We start from the raw sequence: 16,662 nt of genomic DNA, 5'->3' as shown, positions 1-16,662 counted from the left end.
ACCTCCCAATTTTATGTACCTTTGTGTCTCCGAAGACTCTGTAAATTCCACTTCAGGTACCTGGCATGGTTGTGTCTGAACTTCTAGAATTTCTGATACAGGCCTCATTTTTACCACAACTTCTTCCAGATTTCTCTATTTGCTTTAGCTTTTTCCTTTATTTGTTTGTCTCCTGATCCAACAAAGTCCACAGCTTATCCCTTTAGCCACACACTGGCTTGTAACAGCTTAGTCTTTCTTTGTTATCTCCACCTTGTAACAGCACTAACTTTGTGCACAAGGAAACATCAGCATCTTTGAAACACTTGTCCCAAGTCAATGAACAGGGATGCCAAAGCTCATATAACTGCAGAATGGTGTACCTTCCCAAATCCTCCACAAAGACTTCTTCAACTGCCTTACCTCCCTCCCTCCCTTTATATTAACTGTTTGTCTGTCTGTCTGTCTGTCTGTCTGTGTATCAAGTCAGGGTCTCACTATGTAGCCATGTCTGCCCTGGAACTTGCTATATAGACCAGGCTAGCTTTGACCTTACAGTAATCACCTGTCTTCCCTTCCAGAGTGCTGGATTTAAGATAAGAGTTACTATACTAAGCCATTTTATTATTTTTTTTGGAATAAAATTTATAACTGAACCTGAAGCATGCTGGTTCAGATAGACTAGCTGACCAGTGGCACTTTCCTGTCTCCACCACCCCAGTGCTGGGATTATGCGTGTATATCAAAGCACCTTGCTTTTGGTTTTTTTTTTAAACAGTGGTCATAGGGATTGAATTCAGGTCTTCATGCTTACATGCCAGGCAGTTTACTGACAGAACCACCTCCTTAGCCCCATAGCCATCTCATTTTCTTCTGTATCATAAAAAAAATGTGTGTCTCATCAGCTCAGTGGTACAATGCCCACTTAGCATGTGCAAGGCCATGACATCAACCTCTAGCACTTCAAAAGAAGTGTCCATCTTATCTGGAGGATTTCCCACCAGCATCATCATCATTATTATTTTTTAATGTCAGTGAACCCCACTCCCACGTCTAATTACTGCTCCATTTCTGTTCCTCTACTGGGCAAAACCTCAAGGAGTTTTATGGACTTACTGTCTCTCCTCCTCCCATTCTTTCACAACCTTATTCCATTAGGGTTTCACCTACCACTTGCTTATAATCACTCTTGTCACCAATTCATATAGCCAAACTCACTGCTCACATTCCTGCCCTTTCTTTGCAGGCACAACTGAGTGCTCCTTTCTAGAAAAACTTGCTTTTCTTGGCTTCTCTGAAACCCCACTTATCAGGAGATATGAAAGTTAGAGGCTCAGTCTCTGGAACCAGATTATCTGGGTACAAATTCTGGATATGCAAATTATGCAAGTTACCTGCCATAGCTGTGTTTCAATTTCCTATCTATTCATTTGAAGCAAGAGTACCATCACCTGCCTTTGTAAGTACGGCACATGCATTCTGTTAGAATGCAGCTTGTTACTTGGCAGTGCTCAATGAACATTTGCTATTGCAAATATTGTTACTGGAATGCACCACATGGATGTTTAAGAACAACTAAATTTAGACACGTTCAAAAATCTCTTTTCATTCTAAGCCATTGTTTTGTGACAGACTTTTACAACAGGCGTGCACACGTACACACACACACACACACATGCACTTATTCGTCCCAGATAGGAAGTCTACAACATATCATCAAAGTATGCATATTACCCAAGTTCAACTTGGTGAACTCATGAGTTTTGTTGGGGTCACTTATAGGAACATGGGTGAGGGGTTACTTACAGGAGCAGAAATGACTCAAAGACATCCCAGTACATATGACAGTTCACAAAAGGTGGGAACTTGGAGCACACTGCACGACCTGTAGGCAGTGCAACAGGTTAGAAAATGTCCTTTTCAATTGACTTACTTGGTTTAATCCTCTTCCAGGAAGTTCGGCTGGTTTCTTCTTCTTTAGGAAGCTTGGCTAAAGAGTGATTCCTGGCAGTCTTCATTGTTTACTCATGGGAAGAAGGGGCCTAGTAAATCTATTAAGTTTTGGGAACTTCCTGAAGCTTTTTTGAGTTGTTTACCTTCTGTCTTAAGGATTTTCCCTGGGAGATGGAATGTTTCAATATCAGATTAAACTTCTGCAAACAAATCTTTACTCCCTGACTTCATTATCAGAATGGCTCTTCCATATCCAACCAATCTGCAAGTCTGGACTATCTTCCTGAGTTCTTCCTCTCCACACTCCTTGCCATCTGCACCCCTGTACTTGTGTCCCCACTCACCTCTTCTTTGCTTTTTGGGCTGTTACTGTCAACCCACTGTGTCCACTCATTGCAAAGCAGCCGCGGTGATTTTTCCTTGTGCTTTCTATCCAAGCTGGCAACAGAGCACCATCTGAGATATAGCCCCAGCCTCTTTAAATCCACATTGGCTTCATACTGGATTTCTGATTGTTCCCATTCAAGACTCATTCTGTCTCTATGCTTCAGTGTTGATGAGGTTGCCTTCACCTGCCTCTCCACTACTCTCAGTCTTGGATTTCTCTGTGTAACAGTCCTGGCAGTCCTGGAACTAGCTCTGTAGACCAGGCTAGCCATGATCTCAAAGACATCTGCCAACTTCAGCCTGTTGTGTACTGTGCTATGATTAAAGTCTTGTGTGCCACTGCCTGGCAGGAAGTTGTTTTTAACCACTAAGATCTAGAGCAAGGTCTTTTCCATCGGCTTTGTCACAGTACTTAATACCTGGCATGGTCAGTGTCTCCTGACCATCTCTCCCATCCTTCCTGAACTGTGGGCATATTCTTTACACCTGCCCTTTTCTTGAGTGAGCTTTTGATAGCATGCCTGGGTGAGGACACACAAAATAGCCAACAAATACTTGAAGGAAGAAAAGAAGAAAAAGTTCATTTCAAATGCAATGTGACCAAGGCAGCACTTCAAATCAGTGCATTAAAAGCATATCATCCAAGAAATCATGTTGGAACAACAAGTTGCGTTTCCTATTTCACACTCCACATGAAAATAAACTCCAGATGGCTTAGAAATTTAATGTAAAAATGAAACTATAAAAGCACTAGAAAAAATCATGGGATGGAGACAGCCTTCCTAAGTGTGTCATGAAAACCAGAAACCATAAAAGATGGAGAAATGAAAAACTTCTGTACAGCAAAACCCACCATAACTGTAACTACAGAAATAGCAAATGTGCACGTTATTTGCTATACATATGGCAGCTTGAGCCCTAATCTTCTTAAAATTAGTGCAACAGGAAAATAGACCAGTAAAGCAATGGAACAGATACTTACAAACAGAATTCTTCAATTGCACAATGAAATTCAAAAGAAATTGGCTATTTCTACCTCTGCCTCAGGTATGAAGAACTAAAAAGGAACCTGTAAAACATGGGGTCATTTGGGGTGAGAGAAAGTAGGTTTGTTCATGTTCCAGTAGGTTCTAGGAATGGGACTATATGTTCTTGCCATCTTCTTCCTCCAAAGTGATCCAGATAACAAATTGGTGACTCCCTTCTACCCAAGAGTACTAACATATACAGATTTTTTTTTTTTTTTTTTTTTTTACAATTTGATCTAATATATACACATTAGCTAGGCACACCAGCCTGTGTCCTGGTGCTTATGCACAGCATGTCCTTGCTCAGATGAAAGGCCAACTTATATGCTGTAGATCCCATTTCCCGCCACATACATGTACTACTTCCTTCCTCCTGGGTTAGCTGTTAGTCCCTCTTAGCCAGGCCATTCTTCATTCTGATCAGCATTCTTGAATTCTCCTCATCACAGGAAGCCAGCTTTTTCTTGACCCCCATTTTTCCTTCAGAGAATTACCTACATTTCCTGCTTCTGTTTCTTTTATTGTCCTCATTTTTATCAGGTCTGAAGTCTGCCCTGTTGCTAAATCCAATGGCTATTTTTAAAGTTCATATTTTACTGGACACCCGTGTTATTTAAGACCAGCCACTCCCATTTCCTGATGTAGTCCCTTCCTTGGCTCCTCCTCTCTCCCCAGGTCACCCTCTCAATTTTGGAGTGATTCAGGAGTCAGTCCTTGGAATTCTTCTCTACTATGTTCATTTTTATGGTGACTTCAATCCACCTTGTAGTAGCTTTAACTAACTCCTGGAGAAGAATGGCTTCTAAATTTTGAATTCTAATTTCTCACTCAAGCCCATGCTTTGAACTTCAGGTTTTTGGATCACATGACTTTTTCAATATCTCTACCTGTATATTTATTGGGTGTCAACTAAAAAGACATAACGCACGCACGCACACACACACACACACACACACACACACACCAACCAGAATTCTCAGAGATCCTTGTTAAATATGATGTAGTACCAAGTCTGTTTGACCTGACAATAGAACACTAATTTTTATTCCTCGGTATCCCCAGTGTTCTAAATCCTTGCCAACATTTGATACTGCCAGGTGTTTTATGTTTGTCAGTGCAGTGGATACAAAATACTGACTTGCTGTATTTAATATTATTACAAGACTTCCAAAATTTAGATATTTATCTTTGTGTGCACCTGTATTATGCTGAGGAAAATGGAGTACAAGTATGCTCACTACACTATATTCACTGCTATTTTTAAAGTCTTGTTTATGCTGGGCACTGTGGTATAAACCTGTAACCCCAGCATACAGGAAGTGAAGGAAAGAGAATCATTAGTTCAAGGTTACATGAGAACTTGTTTCAAAACAAACAATCAGCAGTAAGAAAACCTACCAAGTTTTAACCAATAGGTACAAAATACCTGATAGAAACAACTTAAAGTTTTATTTGACTTCAAAGTCCATCATGGCAGGAAGACAAACAGGGGCCCACCCATGGTGCTAGGAACTTGTGTCAGTACCTTCACATGGTGTGGACCAGGAAAATAGAGTATAGGGCTAGAACCCAATGTGGGTGTACTCTTCAAGATTTTCACTTAATGACTTACTTCTGTCAGCTATATTACAAAGATCCAACACCTCCCCAAATAATACCACCGACTGGGAACCAAATGTTCTAACACATGTTCTACCATTTCATGTTCGAAACCAAACAATAACCCAAATTTATACCAGGATACTCTGGCTGACCAAGATGATTTTAGATCTCAAGTTATAGACACAGAAAATTATACATCATATTGGTAAATGAAAGAAAGAAAATATGGCTTGCGTGAAAAAAAGGCACACTGGAGCCAGGCATGATGACACATGCCTTTAATCCTCAGGAGACAGGGGCAAGTGGAGCTATGGGAGTTCAAAGCCAGACTGGTGTACATAGCATTAGGATGCATAGTGAGACTCTGCCTCAAATAAACAAAACAAAACAAACAAACAAATAAGGAAATGAGAAAGAAAGGACACATAACAACATAGTGTGATTTTATTTTTATAACACACTACAAAGGCATTGAGAAATACTTTGGAGAATGTTACTATTAGGTATAGTCTATAAGCTGGAATTCCAGTAACATTTTGTTTTGTTTGTATTTTCGTATGTTCTATTTTGTATTTTCTATATTTCACTTTTTAAAGATTTATTTATTTTTAATTTTATAAGTATGGGATTTTTGCCTACATATATGTCTGTGAACCACATGGGTGAAGTACCCATGGAGGTCAGAAGAGGTCACAAATCGCCTGGAAATGGAGTTATGTGGACTGTCATGTAGTGCTGGGAACTGAATTTGGATCCTCTGGAAGAGCAGCCAGTGCTGTTAACCACCAAGCAATCTCTCTAGGCCCTTTCTGTTGTAGAATTTCTTCCAGCCAGGTCCCACCTCCCTTGACCACAAATAACCACACAGAGACATATATTAATTGTTAAACTGTTGGTCAGTGGCTAGGGCTTCTTATTGGCTAGCTCTGTGTTAATTATTAACCCATTTCTATAAATCTATGCATTTCCATGTCGTCTTGGTTTACTGGAGAATGCCCAGACCTGTGTCTCCTTTGGCGGCTACATATCATCTGTTTCCTCTTTTCTGTGTAAATAAAAAGAAAGGTTTTTTGTAACTTTAACAGTAAAATTATATATTACAAAACAGTTATCAAGTAAGAACTACAGTAAACAATATTTAGTCCATTAACACCTTTAATTAAAAAAAACATCATACCTGTAATCCCAGTACTTGGGAGGTAAAGACAGGATGATCAGGAGTTCAAGGTCATCCTCAATTACAGAGTTCGAGATCAGGCTGGCCTGGGCTACATGAAACCCTGTACCCCCCAAAACAAAATAAAAACTAACAACAACAAAATCACCTCAACCTCCCTATGAGTTATTTGTCAAAGAAGCCTCACAGGTTCCCCAAAATATATAGAATACAGCCATTACTCTTGGTTGCCCATTAGGGATAGATGTTAAGAACCTATTGCTCAAGATATTACCCACATTAGTTGCAGTACATATAGGAATCAAGTTGAAAATGATTTGGAATCTTCTTTTTTCCTGGCTAGCTTTCATAGTGCCTGGATGTTCTGTGCAGTCCACTGGGGAAGAATATTCATCAGTGGTCTTATCTAACTGTGGACACTGCATGCTGGCCTGCCAGACAATATATGACCACTGGTATAATGGTGGCATGACTTTTTGGAGGGTAATCACTTTCTGATGAGACCTGGTCTATAGTAGGGAATACATGTAAAACTGATGAAAAGATTAACTGGGGAAGTAACATGCCCTAGAGGGAAGTTTACTATATACAATTGATGCTTTGCTACTTGGACATGTAGCCAAATTACATTATAATTCATGATTATATCTGTAGACAATGCTGCTCTCCATCTTGGACAGAGAAGCATCTTTTTGTAGTGGGAGGTGCAGAGATTCATAACTGGTCAAAGTGCTGAGACTAAGTGACTGTTGAGTGTTCAGCGCTTAATGGGACATCTACATTACCTCTTCCAGGGTCCAGGGAACATTGTGGAAGAAGGGGAAGTCAGAATCTAAGAGCCTAAGAATGGAAAGGAGCTATGTAGAATGCTTTCTTCTTAATGTGTGACACTTTCTCTACAAGCATGAAGACCCGAGTTTTAAGCCCTAGAACCTTTATAAAAAGCAGGGCATGTCAGCCCCTTCTATATCTGAATGGGTAGAAGATACAGATGCTCCCCAATGACTTCTTAGTCTAGAAGAAAGGAGCCCTCTAGAGCCAGAAACACTATCATACTAAGCGACACTCAAGATTTCCAGGCCCAGGCACAGATTCATGTCATGCCTTGTAGCTGGGGTGGACAGGACTCAACCAAGCACCACCTGCAACCCAACCAAGAGTTCTACCACTGGGCAGTCAGGCACCATTATGGTGAGAGAATACAGGGTGGGAAGGTGAAAGACAGTAAGAGGAGGCATGGTTTGTGGACTGGGGAGAGGCAGATCTGGAGAGGTGAGGGTGGTAACATATGAGCTAATATGAACGGCCTCTTGGTCATGGGAGTTCAGGGTGATGTGCAGGCCTGAGCTATGGCCAAGGCCCAGGTCTTGATCCAGGACCCTAGACCAGCCAACAGGGCATGTGTTGATATCTATGGCTCCTGATGTTGCTGGGGGCCATGCAGAGGCCTGTGGGCTAGGACACCACCTGGGGCCATTTTGGTATCCGAGGGCCATGCTGCTGCAGGGCCATGCCAATTTGAATGACCACCTGGGGCTATGGTGACATCCTGGCCTGGGCTGCTGCTAAGGACCATGTCTAGGTCCTGCCTCAACCGGGGTCATAGTCAGAAGAGAGCATTTCATATCACTCTTCTCCATTCTCAGGCCATTATATTCTTTCTGAGCCCCCCTTATGAATACCACATACACCCATATGAATATTACATGAATACCACACACACACACACACACACACACACACACAGAGAGAGAGAGAGAGAGAGAGAGAGAGAGAGAGAGAGAGAGAGAGAGAGAGAGAGGAAGAGGAAGAAGACAGAGAAAGTATGCCTGCCTGTTTAAGACCTACAAGAGATTGGGCTGTTCAATATTTCATTTCATCATGGATCATGGAGGAGTTCATGAGGCCCCCATCCGTCCCTGGGGATCTGTTGTTAGTTAATGGTTGCTGGGGAAGGGTGGTCATTTTCACTCATGGTATAAGCCACTGGTAGGTTGCCCACATTCTAGTAAATAACACTTAGGTAACCTCGTGTAAGTGATACTACTTAGCCTCAGTGGTTTCAATAAGAAGACATAAAGGTTGGAGGGACTAGCTGGTAAGAAGGGGTCAGCAGGAGTGGGAGGGAATAAGAGACGGTAATGGGATGAATATAATTCTAACTCCTAGTATGTGTGTTTGTATATGTGAACATGCAACTGTCAAAAAATGATGCCAAATTTGTCTTTTTTAAAAAGCAATTTTCAAACTTCATTTGACTTTATCTCATATTTCCATGTTCAAAGTATCTAGAAGGTTTCACACAAAAATGGTCATAGTGGCTGCATGTAGGAAATGGGCTTGTGAGAGGGTACTTTACATTTTCTTTATTCCTTTCTGTGTTTTTTTTTTATTTTTTTTAAATGACAGTATACTACTTTCATAATAAACTAAACTAATAAAAACATAAAGGATTCTGTTTTTAGCATGCAGGATAGCTTTACCAGTCTCAGAAACTTTAGGTCCAGCTTGAGCAGTGACTCTGATGTCCTCAAGTACTTTACAAAGAGTCAACTCAAGCCATGCCAGACCACTATTTTTAGGGAACTTGTGAGATCCACAGCCAGTGGCAGATTTTGCTTTCGGGTAATGCCTTAAGCCAGAAATGATGTGTCACCCCCATAAAATAACTGGTTGTGGGTTCCTTCCCCCTTTTTGCTGGAAGCAGAGGTTATCCCCAGAGATCCCATGGGGCCAGCAGGTTGTCAGGGGACAGAGTTTTTGTGCCCCTCTTTGTTTTCTTTTTCTTTATCCCTTTGACACAGTCTCTTTTGACACAGGTTGCCCTCTGATTTGCTTTGCTATGCAACTAAGGATAACCTCAAACTTCTGATCCTACTGCCTCTGCTTCTAGTGCTGGGATTACAGATGTGCACTGCTATGTCTGGAAGACATGGTGCTACACATCAAAGCCAGGGGTTGGTGCATGCTAGGAAGTTTTCTGCTACGTGAGCTGCAACCCAGGCTCATCAAATTGTCTTTCTAAGCACTGTCAGTTCATAAAGATGGCAGGAAGTATAGTCTGCAAAACAAACAAAAAGTGCTAAGTATACATACATCTCTGTCTTCTACACTTGAAGACAAAATTTGGAGTCGCTCCAAATTGAGCTCCCTCTTTTTCCTCCACAGCTCATGAGCTCTCAAAGGCAGAATCCAGATCCCATTCCTTTTAAGTAAATACTGGGGACAAGGGAATGGGATGCTTTCCATAACGAACAGCAAACAATACGCAGAGATATTTTGTGAATGCCCATGTTTCTAAAGTCAAGGTAGCAGGTGACGTGTGGCTGTCTCCCAGCATTCCTAGCATTTCAGTCTAGGCAGTGGCATGCAGAGCTCAGCTCATGTTTCCTGAGTCCACATTATTGAGCAAAAGCTGTAGGATTCTGGGCCAAGGCTTCCTTAGGCCAGTGGGTGACTTCTGAAGAGACAATATTCTCTTGCAAGGACAGCTAAAAGCCGTTCAGCCTGCTCTCATGAGGGAATGGCCTGTAAAGCATTTGAGTTGCTGTTTTGCTTTGGGCTTTCTGTCTGTCTCTTCGTCTCTCTGCTTCTGTTTCTGTTTCTCTTTTATTGAAAGGCAGAAACTACATAACCACCTGTTATGAGATGCCTGTAAGAAAAGCAGTTAACTGTTTAGCCATCTCTGCAGCCTCACTGCTTTTACCTTTCTTTCTTTCTTTCTTTTCTTTCTTTTTTTTTTTTTTTTTTTTTTGAGACAAAGTCCCATTTTGTAGCCCAGGATGGCTTGGAATTTGAAGTAATATTCCTGTTTCAGGGCCCCGTGATAGGATTACAGGTTGAGCTACCATGCCCAGAAATAACTGGTTTTTAAAAAACGCATTAATTTATGTTTTGAAGTAACATTTTTTTTAAAAAAATGTGGGTACTTTGTTCTTTTACATATCGTCATTTTATTAGCCATTTTATAGACCAACCACAGTTTCTCCCCACCTCCTCCTGTTACCTCCCCCCATCTCTCTTCTACCTCCCCCCTCATCCATTCCCTCTCCATCTCCTTTTAGATGGAGTAAGGCCTGTCATGGGAGTCAACAATACCTCAAAAGGAGACAGGACCAAGCTCCCCGTCCCATAAGGGCTGATCCAACCATTGGAAATAGGTTCCAAAGAGCCAGCTCATGCAGCAGGCACAGGTCCTGGTCCCACTACTACTAGTGGCCTCACAAAAGACCAAGCTACACGACTGTCAACCAGATGCAGAGGGCCTAGTTTGGTCCTATGCTGGCTCTCTAGCTAGCTGCCTGTCCAGAGTCTGTGAGCGCCCATGAGCTCAGGTCAGCTGTCTCTGTGGGTTTTTCTGTCACGATCTTGATGGCTTGGGCTCAGAGAGGCCTCATTATGAAGGGATGGAGGCAGCTTGTCTTGGATCCTTGAAGCTCCTGGTGGGCATGGTGTCATGTAGGTAGCATAAGATTGAGTATGTAAAGTTGATCAGCGAATCCATACAGGAACCACTGTTCCATGAAAGAGAACCGTACAAGGAAGGAAAAGGCCTCAGAAGGCACCTTGGTTGAGATTTACCTGGATGCCAAGAATAGACTTCCTCTTCCAGGACACTGCCCTGCCTGGGGAACAGTGAGCACAAGTTTGCAGCTGACACTTCAGTCTGATCTGAATTTCTGTAACCACAAGAGACCAGAGATTTCTAAACCATGCTTGACGTGACATTGCTGGATAGACAAGGCTACCTCTATAAGGCTGGATCAAGGCAAGTGCTTGTAGGGTGCACAGTTAGTTGATGTCACTTAATGTCACTTTTATGTCAGGAATCATTCCAGCCTCACATCACTCTATGGTGCATATTGGTAATTATTTACATTTTATACAGTGTGCCAAGATTGAAGAGTTGGCAAGCAGTGGTGTTTCTGGTATCAACAATGAGGCTAATATTTACTGAGGCCTCACTGTGCTTTAGGAATGGTTCTAAGTATCCCTGTAAGGTGTTCTGAGAAATTCATCCTCGAGACTTTGGCCCCCTTTTTCTGCCCCTCCATAAGGAAGCTGGTTTTCCTTTGGTAAAAATTAAATTGTTGCCTGGGTGTGGTGGATCTGTAGTCTCAACACTTGGAAGGCTGAGGCAGGATTGCTTTGAGTCTGAGACCAACCTGGGGCTACGTGCCAAGAGCCTGTCTCAAAAAATGAACTTTAGAAGCAGATCTAAGTGCTTTTTATATGACAGAAAGCACAGTTTTGATGATGTGTGAATAAGTACAGTCTACGTGGTTAACATCCCTGTACTCCCAATCATCCTCAGTCACAGAAACCATTTGTGTGCCCATAGCTGGCCCTTTTTAAGTCTGAGGAACTGACATGAGTGGAGGCCCCTCCCTAGTCATGTTCTGTGGGACAGCTGGGAAAGAATCAACATGTTACCACAAGACAAGCTTCAGAGTCCAGCAGTCACCAGACTGCGCTTCTGGCTAGATCTGGGCACAGAATGAAGATGATGTCACTACAGCTTCACATTATTTCACCCAATTAACTGAGAGTTAATTAGTATTTCCAAAGAGCTTTGAAGAAGAAGAGTGCTGTTTATTCACTGCTGGAGTGGCGAAGAGAAGATCACTCACTTAGAAGACATGTAACACTTACACCTCTACAGTCATGTGGGAAAGGTTAGTTTGCCAGGGTTGCTGGAACAAAGAACCACGGACCAGGGGCCTTAACACAATGGAAGCACATTCTCTCTCTGTTCTGAAGGCCAGAAGTCTGAAACCAGTGTTGACAGCACTATCCTCCTTAGAAGACCTCTAAGGGTGGTCCTTCTTTGTGTTTTCCAGCCTCAGTAGCCCTACGTATTCCTTGGCTTATGACTACATGGCTCACATCTGTTTCTTTCTCTAAATGTCCATTTTCGATCATGTATGTCTGTCTAGTCTCTTTTTCTGAGAACACTATCATATTTAAAATTAGGCTCCTATAATCTTAGCTTGATTTTATCTATGAAGACTATTTATTATGAAGGTTTATACATGGGTTTCGACTTGGACATAGAACCGAGGTCATGTAATCAGCTTGACAGTGTCTACCTGCCTGTATATTTTCCTGCTTTGTTCTTCCTTTCTTCATTTGAACAGGGACATTTGGCATCTTGGGTGATACTGCTGTCACTGGTGCTGGGTTTGGCCTTTGCAGTCTTGCTCTTGAGGGTCAAATTTATGTTGGAAAATGAATAGGAGGTTGTCAGCTGGAAGCCTTTAGCTCAGCCTCTCAGCTCCCTTTCTCTACATGGTAGTTGTAGTCCCAAATAAGGTACAAAGGGGGTATGCCCAAGTCTATGAGTCCCATCCTCACTGGAAGCAGAGACCCAGACCTAGTATTTTGGAGTAGTGCAGAACAAGCACTTGCTCACCCTGGGCCATGGGAGTCTAAGGAGGATCCCCCCACATCTCTCAACCCCACCCTCTTGGTGACCTCTACATAGGTTTTGCACTAAGCAGTTGGTGCCAAATGAGCTCAGTGAATGATCTGAATAGCTCTGGTAGACAGGGCTGCACATATACGTTTTCTCAAGGCCCTAGACCCCAGTGCCCTTGTGGGGCAAGAAGGGAATAACTTAGGCAGTCCCTTAGCCCTTTTCTCTCTGGCTGCCGTGCCCCTGATTTGTGGCAACTGAACCTGTCAGGACTTGCCTGCCCTTTGACCTCTCGTTCAGTTGGAACTTAGCTTCAAAATTGAGCACCAGCATATTTCATGCTTCGGCAGGTGGCTTGGTACACTCTTCTGTTGGTGCTCCTCCATGGTTTCAGGGCTTTCGACTCAAGGCTGGTTGAACACACTCACTTGGGCTGCTTGTCTCTACCTTTGTAGAACCAAATGCTTTTTGCCATGCAAAGATTAGAGAACCAACATACTCCCGCCCTTCAGTCTCACCAGCCAGAGAAGCTCTCTCTAGGTTTCAGCCCTTATGGTCAGTTGAATAATATTCCCCTCAATGGTGTTCATCTTCTTAGCCTCACAGGCTCCTGTTTTTGTTGTAATGGGCAACAAAGACTTTGCAGATGTGATTAAGGATCACCAGACTGGGCTTAAGGATGATCGTAAGAGTCTTCATAAGAATTAATGAGAGAGGAATGGAATAGTATAAAGGACAGTTCAAGGACAAGTTACTGGGGAAAAGGATTTCTATTTTTGTTTCCACAGAAAATGATAAATGGTGGATTCCTTCCAGACTAATGTGGTTTGATCAAGCTAGACCACCTGAAACAGAGTACCAGGTTTTCCTACATTCAAAACAGCTGGACAAAGCAGCCTTACAGACTACAGCCAGGATTTCTGCATCTTCTTAGAATCCCCCATAACAGCGCCCCTTACCAGCAGGAAGTAGTTTGGAAAGAACGATGCCCAAATTCCCAAATATTGTCTTTAAATGTTTGTTTTCATTTAAATGGACTTGGTTATATAAAATAATAAAAAAAAAGAATTAATGAGAGAGGAATAGAATAGTATAAACAGAGATTGCAGTAATATGCTTTGAAGACAGAGGACGGGGTCATAAGCCAACAGAACAGGTGATCACTAGATGCTGAAAACAAAAAGGCAAAATAAATTGCAACCTGAGGCTCCAGAAGCAATCAGCCCTGACAGCAACTTGACTTGAACCCTCTGCAATAAAATTTGAGCATTTACCTCTGTCCCTAGAGCAACTAGAAAGTATTTTTTTTATAACAAAGATATGTATAAAATTTAACAATTAAGAGTAGATGACAAAAAACATCTAAGACTTGGTGCCTAATTCTTTGCCCCCCCCCCCCAAGGCAAGTAGTTCGTTTGGCCCAAACAAGACAGTATCAGACATTTTTGGGAACAGACTCCTGTACCCACAAAGTCCATGCCTTCTGATCCTACCATAGTCAGACCTCAGGAAAAGTAGTCACACCCCCTGAACCTTAGCCACACGTCTTATGCCATAGCCAGGCTTCCTACACGTTTTGAGCAACAGGCTTGTCCCCTTCTTCCTGTACCATAGCCCCACCTCCTGTTCCAGCTTCTGTGAGTTCTAACAGCATAGCTCCATCCTTTCCTGGTCCCCTTCAGGTCTTAAAGTGATAGATCTTCCTCTGGAACTAGTCTCTGGGTGCCCTGGCCATCTCTTCTCTCTCCCTTAGCTCCACTCATCTCTGTTTCAATTCTTCTCTATCAACCTTGTCAAGCACCTCCTCTTTTCTTTGGATGTTGATGATTTCTTCCCAGCTGCTCATGGAAGCTGCCTCCAAGCCCTCCACACAGCGCACCTATCCCTGCTTCCTGAAGCTTTTTCTCACACCATTCAGCAGGAACCCTGCACTCAACCAGTGGGGCGAAGCAAATTCTCTTCTCTAACAGCCATTTCTGTCGGGACAGCATAATTTCCACCTTAAAGATGGGCTATTATTCCTCTTAATACGAGAACAATTTAGACTTTTTTCTTAAATATTGTTTTAAGCCACTGAAACGGTGGTAATTTGATGGAGCTACCACAGGAAATAAATTCAGGGCTCTCCTCCTGTGCTGAGGCAAGGGTACACACTTCACGTGTGTGTCCCAACATACAGACCTGAACATCAATGGTAACTCAAGGACTGTCTTTGTTTCATTTGAAAGAACAGGAAGTCGTTTGGCAAAAGGTAATGGAGTTGGGGGCTGCCAGACTAGGGTCAAGGTTCAGCTCTCCCCCGAACTGGCTGTGTGTCTGAGAAAGTCTGTTTTCCCTCTTTGAGGCTTCAGTATTCCTTGCACCAAGTGGGGATCATAGACTTCACGGGGACAAATCAAAGGATAGATTGAATGGGCATTTGGGAATGGATGGGCTTGTTGGCTGAGGAGGCGCCCTGTTCCCCATTACCCCTTTAGCCCCAACTCTTTGTTTACATTGCTAGCCATTCTTGCCACCTTCTCCCTAGGTTTCCTTGGCTTTTGGTTCATCTCTTAATTCTTAAGGTCCTACCCTTCATCCTCTTTATGCTCCTACTGCTTCAAATGGCAATAACAAGCCAAGGTGCTATCTCTTACATCTAGAAACTTGGCAAGGCCAGTAATTTGATCTCTTTACCGCTACTCAAATCTTGCCCCATTTTGGGTGCCTAGTCTAGTTAAAGGCACCACTAGCCACCAATTAATTCTCTGAGTGGCCCTCCTAGATATCTTAGCCTCATCCCTCTTCCTTAGTCCCACATCTAATCAATAGCTAGTTAGGTATTCTACATCCTAGCATCACAGCATTCCTCAAATGATTATGCCATCTCTTGACACTTACCATCAGTCCTCTAGGTCAGAGTCCCTTACTCTCTCCTTGTACTTGGTCCACCACCCAGACACAATTGTACTGCATCTCTCCTTCTCCAGCTCCTAACTCTACCAGTTTTCTACCTAGTATCAGTGATGTTCTACTTAGTATTTTTATATAATTGGAATTATAGGTGATTCCTATCATGTCCTTTCATGACTAGCTTATTTCATTCAACATAATGTCCTACACTTCGTGTGTATCATAACATGTCTCAAATTCTCTTCTAAGTATGCATATCATTGTGTTACATGTATTCCATGTTTATTCATTCTATTGATGGCTACTTGGGCCGTTTCTACTTTAGGGATATTTTAATAAATGTTGCAATGAACCTGAATCTACAAATATCTCCTTAAGATTTTGCTTTTGATTTCTCGGGTATGTATTCAGATGTGGAATTGTTGAACTATATCATAATTCAGCAATGTACAAAGATTCCACAAGCTAACACCTTGTCCTTTGCTTCTTGGTGTGTACATGTTTGTGTGTATGCAGGTCCACATGTATGTGAGAGTACACATATATGTCTTCTGCCTGCACAGCATGTACATACATGGTATGATTACTTTATGGTTGTCCACCTTGTTTTTTGAGAAGGAGTCTCTTATTGGCCTGATAGTTAGCATTTGTCTTTACCTCATCAGATCTACGATATAAAGACTGTGTGTCCTGAGACTCGAACTCACATCTTCATGCTTGTAATACAAACACTGAGCTATCACTCTTGCCCACTTAGGAAAAATACCAGCAGTCCTGACATGTGTGAGCTGATGTTTATTTAAACAATGGAGTTGAATATCTTTTTATTTTTGGTTACAATGTTTTCATATAATTTGGTCATGTTTCCCCCCCAACTCCTCCCAGATCCTTCCAATGTTCCCATCTTTAAGTGTCTTTTGTCCTATCAGTCTTAATTAAGTAGCAGTTCATATATCTTTATTGTGAAAGGGAGACGACAAATATTTTAGGTTTTGGGGGCCACACTCAATTCCATTATTGTAGCAAAAGGTGCCTATGTCAGTAAAATGATATAAAAGCAATGTCAAGCAATATTTGAACCCAGGTTCATAGTTGGCTCACCCTTGCTCTTAACAAGAGGAATACTTGGGCTAACTGGCATTTCATTTCTTTGGTGGTACTTTGAACTCCTTGAGGGCAAGGGCTGTATTGTTACTTCCAGTTTCCTTTGAATATAGCTAGTAATTTCC

The sequence above is a fragment of the Phodopus roborovskii genome, unplaced genomic scaffold (assembly GCF_943737965.1).
Source record: "Phodopus roborovskii unplaced genomic scaffold, PHOROB, whole genome shotgun sequence".
In the NCBI taxonomy this organism is placed as follows: domain Eukaryota; kingdom Metazoa; phylum Chordata; class Mammalia; order Rodentia; family Cricetidae; genus Phodopus; species Phodopus roborovskii.
The sequence above is the reverse complement of the archived record's forward strand: the minus strand, read 5'-3'. Positions refer to the sequence as shown.